This window comes from Pleurodeles waltl, chromosome 10, assembly GCF_031143425.1.
Source record: "Pleurodeles waltl isolate 20211129_DDA chromosome 10, aPleWal1.hap1.20221129, whole genome shotgun sequence".
Lineage (NCBI taxonomy): Eukaryota > Metazoa > Chordata > Amphibia > Caudata > Salamandridae > Pleurodeles > Pleurodeles waltl.
This window is the reverse complement of record NC_090449.1, coordinates 1,017,655,746-1,017,673,904: the sequence shown is the minus strand read 5'-3', so window position 1 is coordinate 1,017,673,904 and position 18,159 is coordinate 1,017,655,746. Positions and strand designations below refer to the sequence as shown.

The 18,159-nt window shown below is 42.0% G+C and overlaps 1 protein-coding gene across 3 annotated transcripts in view; it reads left to right on the top strand.

The window, feature by feature from the left end:
* ATP2C1 (ATPase secretory pathway Ca2+ transporting 1) overlaps positions 1–18,159 on the top strand; it is a 472,867-nt gene that overhangs the window by 61,873 nt on the left and 392,835 nt on the right. The window lies entirely within an intron of this gene.

Genomic DNA, 18,159 nt, shown 5'->3' with positions numbered 1-18,159 from the left:
GCGCCGTCTGTTGACCTAAATCTGTTTCCGTTAAGTAACGTTGTATTGAATGCTTATTTTACAATAATAAAATTGCAGCTGAAGCCCTTTTTTCACGCACACATCTAGTTACTAGTTGTGACTTTCCTTTGGGTTCTCTGGTTACCCAATAATTCGGAAGACCTGGCCTGGCAGTTCGGGCTGGACTGTTCCCATTGGGAACAGGGACAAGACTGATTTGCATATGGCTGGGTCCAAACTGGAATGGCATGGGCAGCAAAAAAACGATGGATTAAACCCAGATCTGTGACTGGGGGAGAGTGTTTGCATTGTCAGCACTCCACCCATCATTCTTTTGTGTTGTTAATGTCGCCCTAAGTGGGAAGTGTATGCCCAGACGTGGGTCCCATGCTTCCCATGCCACTGGATTCAAGCTATCCTGGCTGATGAGGGGTGAAACCCCGAAACCGGTCCCAGGATGCTTGTTTCCAGTCCAGGGAAGACCTGGCCTGGCAGTTCGGGCTGGACTGTTCCCATGGGGAACAGGGTCAAGACTGATTTGCATATGGCTGGGTCCAAACTGGAATGGCATGGGCAGCAAAAAAACGATGGATTAAACCCAGATCTGTGACTGGGGGAGAGTGTTTGCATTGTCAGCACTCCATCCATCATTCTTTTGTGTTGTTAATGTTACCCAATAATTCCAGCAGTTCTGTTTGCTTTTTGACTCCTCGTTTTGTTTCTTAGTCTAGTGGAAGTACTTGATGCTAGGTACATTCACGGTATGAAAACGATTTTATGCTCAACCCTTCATCCTGCACGTGTGCGCAGAATCTATGTAATTAGGGATGCAACAGTGTTACCTATTATCCATGTACGTCAACTGAAAGGGAAATAGGTAAAGCACATTCATTGCCAGCAACAAATTTCAACAATATGTGTGATAACTGGATAGCAGCTCGTATTTGCATTTCAGTGCATGCCAAACAAAAATCATAAGATGTTATAATTATTGATTATAGAGGTCATGGAATTATGCAGATAGTCTTGAAGTTCCCCCCCTCTCTGTCTTCCACCCTTTATTTTTGTGCTGAAAACCTCCCTCCCGATTTTGCTCCCCATCTCTATTTAGACAAGTTTTTTTAATTTTTTTAGTTTCCAGTACCGACTAGTGGCCTGAAAGCAGCATGTTAGCACCACACAATACTATTATAATACAATACAGTACACAAAGCACCAACAAAAAGAAAGGGATTAGGAAGGGGTTGGTGCTGGAATTGTTGAGCAGTACATGGTGACCACAATATAGAATTTACTGGCAGGCGGTGGGTTTGCCTCTGTTTCCGTCAGAAGCGGGGGCAGTCGCTAAGCAGTGAGTGACACTTGAAGGCGACTGTACTAGAAGATAGACTTGGCGAACCCTCCCTCCCAGCAGTGCATGGCCCATTGAAGGGGAACAACTAAAAGCAAAGAAACTGAACCTAGTTGGCACAATGGGGGCTTTGTAGTGGCAACGAGATGTGATTGTGAGAAGAAATGTAGAGCGGGTGTACAGAGAGTGCTTTGATCTAGGTGTGGTGCCAGCTGCACAACCCATTTGTAGAAACGTTTTCAGTTTTCCCAGCTGGCATGATGTTCGAATAGTGAGATAATTGAGGCTAAATTCTACCCATCTTGAGGGAGAAATGTCTAGCATGTAGATAGTCCAGTTTTCTCAGCAGCAGAGCGTTCACGTTTTCCATAGAGTGCAGTGTCACAGGGGTATTTTCTCTGAATATTGAGAACGTGGCACTGAGTGGCAATGTTCGTGGTGAAGGGAAATATGAATCTGTTGTGTATTAATTTGAGACTGACTTTTGCCAGAGGTGGAGAAAAAAACAGTGATAAAGGGAAAATAGAGCTGATTGTAGTGCTATATCTGTTACTTGATTTCCCTCCATTTGGTTTTTAGTTTGCTCCGTCTAAATTCTCATGTTTCACCAGTGCTGCTTGAGGAGAACATTGCACCATATAAAGTAAACCAAAAGACAGAGACAAGGGGTGACTGAACATAGACTTATATTTTCAGTGGGTTTAGCATCAGTCAGTCAATGACAGTCTAGTAGTGGATAGCTAGGAGGTAGATGAATAATCAAGTGATTTGCTAGTCATCCACAGTGCCATCAGCACTGAGTTTGTGAGTGCATATGAACAAACATGGTGTTTTATTTCATACCAGTTACCTGACCGCTTCTTGATTATCTTGGATAATTACCTATTTCAGGGACCCCAGATCAGTGCCATGATCACATCCACATTTTAAATTATCTACTCCTTAAGCTGGAAAAAGCACACACTCTCCAATAAGTCCTCTCCAATTATTAATTCTGATTACTGCAACTCTTCAAGATTGAGGCTGCCTAGCAAACTACTAACAGCAGAGTCTGAAGTAGTCTGCACCTCATTTGGTATACTTGTGTAAAGTAAGGGCTATATCATACCACCTTTCATTTGGAAAAATAATAGCATTTCTTACTGTGGCACACAAGCTTTTATATTACAAAACACTACCAATTACCCTCAAGATAAGCTCACAAACAACGCACATAAGAAAACTCCTGATGTCTTACATTTGTATGTCTCCAAATTCTGCAAAGCTTCTGTGAGAAGCAACACTGTCTCTGTTAAGAACCTATAATTCTTGTATTCATTAGGCTGCCCCCTTGGACATGCAGACTATCTAACTCTAGAAAACATATCAACACCAAGACTGGTAAATGCACATGTAGAATGTGTCTAACTTGGGTCCCCTTCGCCTCTGGTGTTCTTTAATGCATTCTTGAGTTCCTGATACATTGGTAGACACTGTTTTACTTTAAATAGAGCAAAATGTCAAATTTATTTCACAGCCGAGTCCAGAAAAATCATTTATAAGAGTAGTTGCTAGAAATAATTGTCCTGTTACATACTAGTGCTGAAAATATATCTTGCAACAAATATGTCTGCCCCATTAACGTATTTTTTCCATTCCTATATTTATTTCTATAACATTTTCATGCATGTTGTATTTTTCCACTAATCTATATTTCTATTTTATTTTTGTCACTCTTTTTAGATTTTTTGTTTTTTACATTTTTAGAGTTTTGTCATTGCCTATATGCAATTGGATTCAAGGCTATCAAAATGTGAGAAGTGTATTCTCTTGTATGTCTGGATGTAGAGTTGCAGGAACTTTGTTTACAGTTTGCTGTGCGACTGATAAGTTGGAGGCATTGGTAACGTTGTCCTCTAGGGCAGTGGTGAGGAGTAGGTTCTTAAGTGACTGAGTACTCTTTTCTGGGCCCCTATCTAGGGACTCGAAGCCTGGATTGTTGGCTGGGGCATTACTATACGTTGACCTTATATTTATTTTTCTTTTGCCTGCTATTTATTCATCTTTTCCACCCTTTCTTCACATAATATGCATTTTTAAACAATGGATTTAATTCTTGTAACTGCAGCATTTGTTATAGCAGTATGGATGGTAACTATGTAACATTTGTTCATTTACTATTTTTAGTTTAAGTAGCTAATTCTGCTAATGTATTCTCTTTCAAAAACAAAAAAAGGTTAGCTCTCCCAGCTATAGATTTTTTTTTTTTTTAATGGTTTATGATGCTAGAGAAAGAAATGCTGCATACTTCAATTGTTGCCGTCCAAGATGTCAAATTCTAACAAATGATTTGTAAGATTAGTTTTGATGTTTACAGCATACTTATACTGGTTGAGAATACAGTTAAAATATATGGGTTATTTTTAGATGTCCCTTGGTGTGGTTGCAAGGAAAGGTTCATATACAGCAGATACGCAGTGAACCGCCACCTACTAAATAACCTATGTGGCTGTTGTTTTGAGCAAAATATTACAGTGCTTAGTGCCTTAAACGTTGTATTGTTACCCTGCAAGACATCTCGGTTCCACAATTATATTTCTTTTCTGCTCCAGAATATCGGATGGATATTTAGTGAAAATGATTTGCTTCAATGTTTGTTTTTGCATAAAGCCTTATCCCTAGAGACTTTGTTTTGAAGTTGGGACTGGCTGCTTCAGATTGGTAGATAGTTAACATTAATCAAGCGGCAATGCTGTTTAGGAACATTCCCCAGGATCACTTCTGTCATTTAGAGTGCAGGACCTTAAAGACCAGGTACTGTGTTTTGATTTGTTTTGCCTCATCCATCCAAAGCAAACTAAAACTGCAGCCTTAGTGCTAAATGTTCACAGTCCTGGAATTCCTGTAGATCAGTGGTTCTTAACCTGTGGTCCGAGGATCCCTGGGGAATTTCTCCAGGCCTACTCAGGGAGTCTGTGACTGTTTACCAAAATTAAATTATATTGCAACAAATACATTAAAATTAATAAAGTATATCCAAATACCGAAGCAAAATTGAACACGTTAAAACATTTAAATATTTAACAATATTTTTGAAGTATACTTGTTTTAATTTTTTATGTATTGTTTTGAAGTTCAAATCCTAGAAATTGCTTACTCTGGGGACCTCAGGTTCCAATATTGACTCAGTAATGATTCAATGGGGTTTCATGGAAGTCAAAAGGTTAAGAATAGTGCTCTAGATCCTATATTCCGCAGCATCCTTTGTGTCCCAGTTATTTCCGTTTCCCCTGTAAAAGGGCTTTGCACCATCACTATAGGAAAAGTTTGCTGAGTGAAATGAAAGGGAATCCTCCTAAATTTATCACTTGCTAGGTACAGGGTTTCATGCCTATAAAGGCTTCCAGATTTTTCAAGCACACCTACCGACCATCTGTCTAGGGGGAGTGTGGCATCACACTTCTACGTGGCATGCAGACATTACTTGAAAAGAAAGCTTGCCGGTGCCCAGGGTTGTACTCAGGAGCTCGCTGCTGGTGTAAATCAATGTAAGCGCACCGACTTCCAAAGCTGCATATCCCTAAATCCAGCTTAGGCCTCCTTAATCCACTGCCAGACACTCCAGGCCTGTTTATCTCACTCTTGTGCATGCCTTCTTTTTGAATTTTCCTATCTTTCTTTTCCCTCCTTCTTTCCCCTGTGATTGTTTTACCCTCTCTTCCTCTCTGGAAATATCCAGTGAGGAAAAAATAACTGCCAGTCCCCCAAAATGAGTACTAGTGACCCCCACCATCAGTCACCGGCTCAAATAAAACACTGGTGGCATCTTAATATCACCTGTGATATCGGCTCCCGTAACATTGTCTTTTATTAAGAATGCAAACCTGTTGCATTTTGCAGATATACTTTTGCTTCCGGGAAGTAGGAGTTTGGGGCCATTGGAAAGGGAACTCCCTTACCTTTCCAAAAGTACACCTTGCCTCACATCCTGCAGAAATGCGTTATGGTGATTTTACACCCGTGCAGTATTTCGTTAAAAATCCCCATTCAATCCCCTTATGTTCTACCACAGCGGTTCCCAACCTGTGGTCCGTGGACCCCTGGGGGTCTGCGACTGCTTCGAAAATTAAATAATGTTAACAGATTAGGTCCTTAGCTTTCAATAATGACTCAGAGCGGGGGTCCCCAGAGTCCCCAAAAAATTCTGTGGTTATCCCTGGGCTCCAGTAATGATAAAGTGGGGGTCCACAGAAGTCAAAAGGTTGGGAACCACTGTTCTACCACATGACCTGGGGCATGTAATTTGTTTAATTAGCAGCAATTTTAGGACCCCAGGTGGTCCAACACTGGACCATGTTACAGCCTCTCATGACTCTAAAAGCAAAATAAGTTATTTTATTAAACCGCCTTTATTTTCTCACAATCGCCTGGTCACCAGTACTCGCAGACAAATGCCAGTTCCCCATTTTAAACTGTAGATTTTTGCTCCACATGACCGCTGGGGGATACTTAATTTCTATTGGGAAAGACGTTCTCAGAAAAGGTCTGTATATTCACTCGCCTTTCAGTGCCACCACCTTCACCATGAATATGACAAAATACATACCTTGATGGACATTGAAGTCCATTCCCCCGACCAGCATTACTCTTTGCTCCAGAATGTGATGACAGGTCATTGTACACCAGTTATTATTAAAACAAAGTGCACTCCAGACTCTCCCGCAGGAAGACAGCCAGCAACATCTCTTGTCGTGGACGAGTACCCTTGGTGCCCTATTTTGTGAGGTATGATCAGGGCCGGACTGGCCGTAGCGGACATCGTGCATTTCCCTGGAAGGGTGAGGGGCGGTGTTTCAGCGGTGGGAGGCGTTTTTGTTACTGGGGGTGGATTTTGCAGCAGTGCTTCTTCCACCCTGCCCCTCCCTTCTTGGGGGCTGGTCTGACTGGTCTGACAAAATTGCCAGGACAGCTTTGGGTTCCCAGTACCGCCCTGGGTACCATCTATTCACACGCCTTTTGCTTGCATCTGCCACAATAATTTATCTGATACCTTTGGGTCAGCTGGCAGCACAACATTGTAGCATTGTACTCTTGAGTAATACTGACACACACTTTGCTAATTTGTATCTGAATATTTTAACTAAGAAAATGACACAAAGGGCCTGATTCCAACTTTGGAGGACGGTGTTAAACCGGCCCAAAAGTGGCGGATATACCACCTACCGTATTACGAGTCCATTATATCCTATGGAACTGGTAATACGGTAGGTGGTATATCCGTCACTTTTGGGACGGTTTAACACCATCCTCCAAAGTTGGAATCAGGCCCAAAGTCTCTTGCACAGCTTGAATAGTAAACAGATACTTCGCATGAAGAATTAGCGCACACCCCCTAATTGTTATTTTTACTTAGTCTTTTTCTAACCTATAGTGTTAGAGAAATGTTCCAGATAAACATGTATTTCCAGCTGAATATTTTAAGTGAATGAACAGGCAGTCTTCCCCATTGGAAATTAAAATGAAACCCTGACATGCACCCCCATTGCATTACAGTTCTTTATTTTTAGAGGTGTGTTGCTAATGCTTGTTCCTGCCATGTGTTGCTGAATGACATTGGCCCTCTGTTCAGCTGTGCACGCCCTCTCACTTTAAAGTGTGCTTTCTGAGAGTGAGGATGATCAGTAGAACTCCAGAAGGTAGTTGACGAGCATCCCTTCCCTCGTGCCTATAATAATAAAGAAATAATAAAAAATACTTCTGGAGAGCTTGCATAGGTGTTAAGCCATGAGAGTGAACTGTAAAGCATTAACAGTAGGGGCTGTGCAGGGTAGACGCTATAAGGTTTGCTTCACTACTGAGTAGTTACCTGAGCGGGCTGCCTAAGTCAGCCAGTTGTTTTAACATAACTACAGTTGCAAACGTTATACAAGTAATAACAATCGTTCTTATGCAGTTATGTTTCCACGTACTCTCGTTCCAATTATTTTAGCAGTGCCATAAAAACCATAAAAAACATGTTCTCACCAAGCAACAGTTTGCCTTCCACTTGTAAAATGGCAGTTTCAGAAATAAAGATTTCCCCTCTGAGTAAGCTTTGAAAAATGCCACATTTAACTATTCAGAAGATTTGGTTAGGAAATCATCAAAACAGTTTGATTAAAGTCAAATAGCATGTATTTTTTGAAGGCATTTCAGTTAAAACATATTACAAGCCTAAACTCATTACATCCCAACTGGACAGTTCGTTCACGCACATTGCGATGATTGAATCTTCATTTCATGATTTTCCAGTCAATCTTTGAGCCAAAGCTTTATTTCTTTTAAGGTGAAAGCAATTCATCACTTGCAGAGCAATTCTTAAAAGTATGTATGTAAAAAATAACAATTATAAAATCACATGTACATAAAATTAGTATTTAACTTATGTTCTTAATGCAAAGTGTAGTACACATACAAGACACTTGTAGTGGTGGAAGTTAAAGAATACTTAAACGGTGTGCGTGTATATATAGATATATATATATATATATATAATAGTTTAAAAATTACTATTTTAGAAGCTCACTTGTGTACCATTGTAATCAGTGGCCCTCCAATCTGATGTAACTTTTCATATCTAAAAAAGAGACATTTCTTCAGTCCAGTCACCAATACTTTTGACCACTGTTCATTTGCTCCATTTTCATGGAATCAATTTGTCACTTGTTAAAGCCCTAGAAAGCCACTTTCAACTGTCCACATAAAACCCTAGGACACCACTTTTAACTGCCCATTGATAAATCAAATACGTTTGAGAATATTTGTAATAAAGCCAATAAAGAGAAGCGTCTTTTTGACGTTTCCATCCCTAGATCTAACCTTTGTCGGTGAGAGAGTTCTGTCTGCAGAATGTTTAGTAGAGGTGGACAAAGCAGCAAACTAGTAGTATGAACCGATCTAGTGGTCTGGCTTGGCCCTACAAGGCAAAGAATGAGCCAGGCCACTGAAGTGTTTCATAAAATAGTTGGAAAAACATGAATTTCTGTTAAAATATACATTGGAGAGGTTTATTTGCAGCACATTTCCTCAACTGTATTACTTCAAGATGCTCTCAAACTTGATCAAGAATAATGAGGCCATTGATTTCCCTGGGATCAAACCCTGTGGTCAGGCGAACAAGCAGCAATTTGAACTTGGGATACTGGTTGCCCAGTATGCAATAAAGCCAAGTGGGTGGATGTATCCTACTCTATGCTTCCTGTTTAACCCCAAAGGACAATGCTTTGTGTTTTATTCTTTTAGGAGCTAAGTCTGAATACCATGTTCATAAGTATCACATGTCAAAATAATAAGACACATGACGTCTTTATAGAAATAAAGTACAAAGGTAATTTTAAGAGAAGGCAGGTTGTTAATTGTACGGCAATATACATTGGTTTCATATAGCTATGAGATCCCAAAAAGTTGGCTGTCTGGTTACAAGCCTTCAGAGAGTACGTTTGCAAAGAACTTCTCACAGACTTTCAAATGTCTGAAAATAATTTCAAGGAGACAAGTATAGTTTACATTTTGTTGATACTTTCATTACAGTTTTTTTTTCAATAAATGCATAGGAAACGGCAGCTCCTGAGATGCATGGCCTGAGTTTCTGGGGGTTCACAAGTCCCCATGTCACATGGGCCATTCCAGAGCGAGAGATTTGGTCTGAGCCAGGCTCAAGCATTACATGTCCAACTTTCTTATAGTATATTGCTCAGCTTAGGGTGGGGTGCGGAGCTATGACCAGATAGGCTTTTAGAAGTCATGGTTCGATATTCACTTTTGTATGTTATAGTCCACTTGTCTAAGACAAGTAGGGTATAACAATAACACTAATGCTCTTCAAGGTGGACTAGTGTGCCACAGATAATAGAATTCGTGCCTCTTGGATGAAATTCAATTAGTTGTTTAACCAAAGTAATGGTCTGTTCTGTGGTGAAATGTAGGGTGTTTACTGGAGTTCTTGTATTGTTCTGGAGCAGTTAAAACCAAAGTGGTGCCTTGCCATCACTCTCCAGCCCTTGACCTTCCCATACCATTCATATGAGTGCTACTTTTCAGTCCATACCTATTAGATACCAACATCTGTAGCATGCATTGTGTATGACCATTTCAGATACACTAGACTGTTGGTAAAAGCCATAGTCTAGCTGTTTTTTTTATAGAACATTCAAGGGTAGGTAAGGCCAGAACAGAGTCAGTCACATCGTTTCTATGTTTTACATGTGCTGCTCCACCATACTGTGGTTTCAGAAGCAACAGTCTTGAAGGAATGTCTCTATTTTTATGTGCACTGCTCCTTGCAGAGGCGAAAAAAGAGCTTTCTTTCTTTTCAAGATTTACCTGGCTCCCAAATTGGCCTTTCATCATTTGAAGAGATGAAAAAAGCATCACTTTGTTGCATAATAGTCATAACTGTTATGAGCTCTTCGAGGCTTTGAAATGCCAATACTGCTTAACGGATCAGTTGATTATTTGTTATTGTTTTTAATTTTATGTTCTTACTGATCAATTCTATTTATTGAACTTTTATAGAATTTATACAAAGCTACTGTCTACAAACCGGAGGCCGACAGGAACCAGATCTTATAAGAAGGAAAGAAATGAAGTAAAACACAGGAAAATATCTTACCTGCCCCACCCTCTACACTCATTAGCTCCTAAGTACAGTATGCATATCTGTACTTAGCCGCCACACTGCCCCCCAAAACCAAATGTGAGATTGATTGGGTTTTACAATAACTTCTTAGTATTCTTGCCATCTGGTATGTTAACCCTATGTCTTCGAATTAAGTTGGGGCACTATTTTTAATAGTTTAAAATATTTGGGACTTGTTAACTCTTTGAATTTGGTCAAGAGTAGTTCCATGAATGGAGACCATATCTCTTGAAAAGTGTTGCCCTTTCATTCTGTATACGGTGTTAGTTTCCATGCCCAGTGGGTGCCCGATCCTGTGAAGCTAGTTGTGTGGTGTGGGACGTGCACAAAGTACCAGGGTGAACTGACCGCCCCTCATTGATTTCAGTGGAAATCAGCCTATTGGTCAATCCTAGTATTATATAAGCTGGAAAATGCGGGATTTGCATGTCGAAGGTTCTAACTATCTCATCTAAGACTGTCTCCCAGTATGGAGACAGTTTGGGGCTATTCCAGAAAAGGTGAAGAAGTGTCCTTGTGTCTCCTCCTCTCCGCCAGCACACCCTGTTGAGCTCCAGGCATCATTTCTGAGCTCGAGCTGGGGTATGACATCAATATGTTATCATATTCACAGTATCCCTGCTAGAGACATTTCTAGCCGTTTGTCCAGTGTGATAAGAAATGTCTTTCCATTCTCTATTCATAAGTGTGCACCCCATTTCTGCTTCCCAATCCTTTTGACCAGAACAGGAAGATTGTGCCAGTAAAGAGTATATTTCAGATATAAACCATTGGTCATTATGAAGACCCATTTTTCAAATGTTGTGCGTGGTCTACGCATGTGCGTTTAGCTGAGGGTTGTGTGGCCCACTGACAAGTCTATATTGCATTCGATCAGCCTCTTGAAGCCACAGTCTGTTTTCAGCCTATTCAAAGGGAATAATCCTGTCTGTGCCAAATAAGCTGCTGCAGTTTGATTTCCGCTAGTTACAGAATTGATCCCCTTAAAAGCCAGGGATGAATTCTGGGTTTGAGATAATTTGGGTTAGTGGTCCAGTAAACAAACCGACTCCCCCCTCCTCTCTGTGACACTACTCTATACACCTAAGGTGGATTTCGTTACAGGGATGAATATAGTCTCCTTGCGGGGAAGCCAAGGAACCTTCCAGATATATATATATATATACCTGAAACCACCTGGTCCATAAAGCCCCAGTGCTTTTCAGCTTCCTCCCTTCCCCTCTCCACCAAGTACCTCAGTTGGGCTGCCTGATGATACTGGATAATATTATGCAGAACCACACTGTCCTCACTTACATGGCTGTAAGCCAGTTTTCTGTATGTACAGCCTCTCTCCATCCCCAGACAAATAAATTGGGCTCTGAATGTAATGTCTTAAGTGTGTTAGGGGGTGGCTATAGGGGGAGCGTCTGCAACACAAACAGGATTTTGGGTAGGGTGTTTATTTTTACAGCAACTCTCTGCCCAAGCCAAGAGAGCTTAAATTGCTGCCAAAGGAGAGCTGTTGTTTAACCTGGCGCTGAAGTAGGCGGTAGTTGATACCTACCGTTTCCATAGCTGCCCTTACAGGTTGTAGGAAATAATAGTTTCAGTCCAGGCTATCAAAAATTTAGCTCAGAGGGCATGTTGGTGTGCAAGTGAAACACTCCGAATAAGTGTATGCGACTTCTGGAAATTGATTTTAAACCCGGAAATGTCCCTGGCCAATATAGCTGTCAGGTCCCCTCTGACAACTGACTTCAGCGTATCCCACAGAGTACCCTTGGCACCTCTCTTGTGTCGTTTTCTAGCATATATTGAACTATGGTTGTGTTCACTATGTTTGCTTTTTGTATGATGCTGGTCTCTGGGCTGGATCTTCTCCTCACTCCCGTCATCTGAAGAGTAATAGACAGTGGAGTGTGGGAAAAGATAGACATGGCCTATATGCCCACTTCCGGTACAGTGACCCAAAGTGCTGGCGTACCCAAAAAGTAATCTGTCTGAGCATGTGTTTTATGGGATGCCATGAAGTACATGTAATCTCTCTGGGTGGGGGTCTCCACAAATCCTCTAGACCACAATTCTGTAACCAGGTTATCCCTTCCTTAGCGAAACCTCTGGTGTAGCCCAAGTGCTGGACTAATCTATCAGATTTCACCCCTTCCCATCAAGATAGCAGTGCCTGGGGGTTTGCACTGTTCTAGATCACTTTTTGAAGAAGCTTCTCTTGATTCTTATTAAGGGCGTAGATGTAAGCTATAGTTGAGTGTTGATCCACCTCTTTTATACGGACAGCATGTATCTCTTGAATTTGCATATATTATCTATGGCCTCCCCATGAAAAGTCTGAGAAATAAGTATGGCTATACCTTCCATCTTCGCTATTGTACCCTCCCTGTTCCAGCATGAATAATATCACTAGTCAGCTTGCCGGGCTATTTAAGCCACAAACATTCAGGGTTGCTATCTAAATAATAAAGGTGTTGTGGGCTCAACGTCTTTTGTAGCGTCTTTTTGTCTGGAAAGTGGGCAAGGGAACTTGCCTGGGGAATACACACAATATCGATGGCCTCGGACCTGAAGAATCTTGGCTTAGCAGAGAGGCAGGACAGATCTTAGTTTATCCCTGTGAAAGACTAACCCTTGGAAACCACAAAATCAAAACGGGACACTAACATTCTAAACAGTGGTTCTTAACCTTTAGTTTGAAGACTCCTGGAGGTTCACAAAGCCTACTCGGGTAGTCCGCGACTGCTTAGAAAATGAAATGATATAAACAGATTAATAAGCTGTAGATAACTAAAGAAACAAAATCTAAAATTTTAAAACGACTTGTAGATGTGAAGGAACTTGAACCTGAAGGCTAAAAATTAAGTTAGTATCCACAAATTGATTTTCAGAAGCACAGTGATAGTGCAGTAAACAGAATATAGTATGGACGATGAGTGGCCTCAATTGAATTTAGAAAAACTCCACCAGTGTTCCATTAAAATTAAAAGCTTTTGGATTTGGAATTAAATAAAATATCTCATCATTTGTGTATTTGTTTGAGGAATACTTGTTGCTGTGTTTTTAGGTCTGGGAGGGGCTTTCAGCCACTTCTCTGCATCCGTTGGTCCATTGTTGTCACTTCCACCAACTACATTATACAGCACGGGGCAATGGATCAACTTACTTAAGCCACTGATTATATTCACTTTGAATGGCTTCATTTTGCCCTTTCTTAGGAAGCACATCCACACACGAGGTAGTTTCCTTCAGTGCCAGTGTTATTGTTTTTTCTTTATAATTACGTTAGTGTTGTCTTTGTCTTTCGAGCCTAATGTGATAGCAGGACACTTTTGATGTGCACACAAGGCCAGCTTTACATATCCCGTCTCCTGTTATTGCTGTTTTAAATTCCTTTCAAAGTAGCCTTTTTTAGCTCACTGCTATTTCACATCAGCTCACATGAACTCTGAATATAAGATAATCCGTGTGCTCTATCAGTCTTGCCTACCTTCTTTCTTTTCTTTTTTTTTTTCTTTCTTGCTTCATTTGCTTGCCTTTTTTTGCTTGCCTTCTTTCTTGCTTGCCTTCTTTTTCAAAGGCAAGAGACAGGCAGCCAGTGCCAGACCAATGGGCTTTCATAGGTCTGTGTTATCAAAAACCTTTTGATTTACTAAAATTATGTGTGTAACATACATACTTATCTGGCTTTTCAGCCAGACTTCAACCAGTGAGTCTGTGGTTGTCATCCACGTTTTTCTTCCACCCACTCCACATGCATGAGCGGGCCATGCGTCAGCTCACTTCTGCCATTGGCTGACTTCACTACGACTTTTGTCATGTTGCCTTTTCACAAGTACCACATCTACAAGCAAAGTAGTTCCCTTCACTGGCAGAGAGTTCTATGGTAATGTCTGCTTTTTTTTTTTTTTTTTTTTTAAGACCAAAAACCAGTTTTGCCTTTAGCCAGTGTTTTTGTTTTTTCAGATTGAAAAGGGCCAGGCAGCTTCTTGAACAATGACATTTTGTAAAAATCTTGACAAAAGAAGAATTACTAAAAGGCAGTAAACCAATGTCAGACCTATCGGCTTTGCCAGTGCTTGTTTTTGTTTTGCTTAGCAGTTTGCGCAGGTGTGTGGAATCTCAGCAGTGTGACCAATGTGGACCTCGCTCACACTGCCATAGCAGCAAGAATTCAAGCTCGAGCAAATGTCTGGGAAATTAGTTGCTTCTATAGGGTAGTGCACAGCAAGGCGCCCACATGAAGCTGTCCAGGGATGCTTTCCCCTGGGGTCTGCACAGCTGCCGGTGCCTCACCACTAGCCAGGTAGGCAAACCCATGTGTCCACAAAGATGGAGTGGCACCCACTCTCCTCGGTTGACTGGCCTCTGCTGCTTAGGAGGCTGTGCCTGCTATCTCTTTTTTTCTCGTGGCCCGTAGGGTGCTGCTTGAGGTTGCAGGGCCACCTGATCAGCCCCTGTGTGCCTTCCCTGCTGCCAGAGATGCTGGCCCAGCACCTTCCATAGTCCCTGGGCCCCTCGCAGCACGGCACCTCTTTTCACAGCATCAGGCACATGCAGGAGTGCATGGCACATACTATGTGGCAGTCATCGTCACCATGCCCTTTTAATTTTATGCTTTTAACTCTTTATCTGTACCCCCTCTGACTGACTTAATAAAATGCTTACAACTGTACCAGGACCAACAAACATATAAATGATTCTGAAATAGTATGTCACAAGGCGCTGTACAGAACCGAGAAGAGCATGTTTGGACAATGACAACGCATATCAATACCCATGTGTTTATAGTATTCCAAACAGTTGGTTATCCCACCTTCTAACTCCCCCTCCAGGTGCACTGTCATCTTGGACCACCTTATCATATTCACATCTAGGTTCCAGTCTTTCTACAAGTGTTTGATGACTTGCACCAATCCAGATTCATTTGATGTTGTTGTTGTAGAACAGTGGTTCCCGACCTGTGGTCCGGGGACCCCTGTGGGTCTGGGAAGCCACCTCAGGGGGTCTGCGACTGCTTAGAAAATGAAATAATATTAGCAGATTAGGTCCCCAGGTTTCAGTAATGACTCAGTGAGTGGTCCCCGGAATCGAAGACAAAAAGATTCAGTGGTGGGCCCCGGGCTCCAGTAATGATAAAGTGGGGGTCCACAAAAGTCAAAAGGTTGGTAACCGCTGTAATAGAAGATACCCATACAGTGTTCCATATGTCTCTTGGTTGGACAGTGACCTGCAGAAGGGATACATATAGTTTGGTAATATCATTGCAGCACGCCGTATTATGGAATCCTTTATTTGCCGAACTATTCAAAGTTTTGCCTCTCTACTTTTTTTGTTTATTAATGGAGCCAGAGCAACAATAGTCTGTGTGCTTTTGGGACCTTTTTAGTAGAAATCACAGCAGATCATAGACCAGTTTTTCCTACATCATGTCACTCAGCTTGACGATCATTTTTGTGCAAAAGTTCCAAATTATTGGCCAACGTGTAGGCAGTTTGCCTCGGAGTAAGTAAATCTCGAACCAGCAGCATCAGTTACTTGTGGTTTTGATGGTGTGTAGTTAACATGGTAAACATCTTTAATGAAGGAATTTGTGCGTATTGTCAAGTGAGGTTTAGTCTGTAGGCAGCACAACCACCATTGTTTGTCTGTTAATATTATCCTACAATTGTTGTTCCAGTTATCCAAGCCAGAAATAAGGTCAGACACCGTTAGACTCCACAGCATTTGTGTAGGTCTTGTAGTTGCTGGTGTCTGTGCTGTTGGAGTCTTATCATTTGGGGCAAAGTGGTATGTTATTGTGAGGTGCTGCTGGGATCGGCATCGAGTCGCCTTTTCTGCTGCATATTCTATAATCCATGAACACAGCGTATGTGGTGCCCTGTCACTACGGGTGCTATGTGTAATGGATTGTCCATCTCAAAACAAAGTTACTCCAGTGTTTGTGCGTATTACCATAGGCCTCGGCTCTGGCTGGCTGCATTTGGTATTTCTGCCAAATATAGAATTTTCACTCCTGCATCCCTAGCTAACTGATGCCAATGCAAGGCATGTTTTGGAGACCTTGACTGTTCTTACATGGGAAATATAAACAAGTACTAAATCACTGACCTGGATTACCTGAGCATTTTTACATTTATTATTAAGAAATCGATCAGTGTTTTTGCCTAGGCTGTTAAGGGCATGAATACAGTGAAGCATTTCCGTTTTTAATTACTACCTGGTCTGAGACCCAGAGGAACCAGGTCCTGGGGGTACTTCCTCCGCACCCGTGGTTCTGATTGTGCACCCCCACCCTGTTCTGGAAGTCGAATCCTTGTTGGAAGTGCCCCTCGTATAAATTCCAGTCTCCTCTCTGATCGCAGTCTCCTTCCTGCAGCCCCTGTGTGCTGGGTCACTCACAGGCGCTGCTCCATCGTTAGGGTGGCCAGACGTCACGGATTTCCCCGGACAGTCCCGGTTTTGAGAGGACTGTCAGGTTGTCCCGACCCTTCTCCTAATTTTAAATAAATGTCCCGTTTTTTGGGACACAGGTCAGATTATCTAGGGAAGCATAAGTTAAAAAGGCCTACAAAGTATGAAATAATTAAAGTATATTATCTGTTACTGTCAGGCAACACAGTCCCCTGTCTGCTCCCAGCAGCGAGACGAGTGGAGAGCAGAGAGAGGTGGGTGGGGGCGGGTTGGGGATGCAGGGTGGGAGGTCAAGCCCATAGCTAATTTTATATATGTAGTCTTGTACGTGTGTGTGTGTGTGTATTTATATACACACACACACACATAGGCACACATTCACAAAGCTACGCAAAAAAACGGGACAGGCCATATATAAAAGTGAGAGTAATGTCTTTAGTCCTTCTTTTATGTCTGACCGGTCCCGGTTTTTGCTCCTCAAAATCTGGTCACCCTATCCATCGTGCATACTCCCCACCGGATGAAGAGCGTCCAAAGTCATTCTGTCCACCCACCTCATCATTTCTTTTCAAGGTCTTCGATTGGCTGCCGGGTAGAGGGTGTTTGAAGCGCCCCCTGGCTCAATTTCTCCCTCACCCGCTGGTAGGGTTCTGGGTTTCACAGGCAGCCCATGCAGAACCAAGCCACGTGTCAGTCAGGGCTCTTCGAGCCCAAGCTCGAGCCGAGCTAGTAAAATATTTGGCAACAACATCATGTAAACACCGGACAAAATAGTTTCACATTTCAAAAACTGTTCTTTGTAATGTGGGAGCGTTTCACTTTAGTACATTATTATCATATATCGCTGAACTGAGAGTCATTTGCTAGAAGTGATAATTTATTAGGGTGAACTTAGAAACATTCGTGCCACCCTCCCGCCCCTCCCTGACGACAATGGCCAAGTGTCATCTTCCTCCTGTATGTAGCTCATGTACCAGAGAGGATCTTATTGGATGTAGTTCATGGTGCTGTCAGTTGTGCTGATGAAGGAAAAGAAAGCAGAGTAAAATAAAATAATTTCCTTAAATTACACAGTTTGTTCAGCTGAGGTGAGGAATCAGGGATTGATCACAGGTTTTCACACTGCGCAATTCAGCCATTAGACTTGATAGCGCTTGCACTGTGGAGCTATCTGCATCTTAAATGACCCCCTCGGAAGTAGCTAGAGACAGACCCTTTGGAGCAGGGGGAGTGAGGCGGGGAGGCAGGTTTGAGTCGTGAGCTAAGAGTGCGACCAGTAGGGCAAGCAGAGGCCGTTTTAAAAGACATCTCGCGTTTGACTTGGGGTTAGAAGGACCTCGAGCTGAGCCGGACCCAGGCACTGGGCTTGAGCCTTCAGTGGGTCGCTCACCTATATCTCACACAAGCGTGGCCCAGTGACATCCTCACCTGGTCACACCCCCTTTCCAGTTTCTCCACTAGGCCAAAATATATTATCATATGTCTTTTTTTACTGCGAACCTTTCCAGCACCTAGAAACAAACAAAAAAAAAAAAACCTCATGTCCATATAGGCAAATTAATAGTTGAAAAGATCGAAAGTGAAACGGGTTCTGTGATTAACATATTGTTTCTCCTTTGCATTGTTTTCGGTCTGCTTTTTAACCATACAGCCTTCCTTAAATGTAAACAAGTTAAGGTGCAACTTCAAATAGAAAAGGTCTTGCTTATTGTGTAGCCTAAAATGGTCCTGCTCAGACCATGGAGAA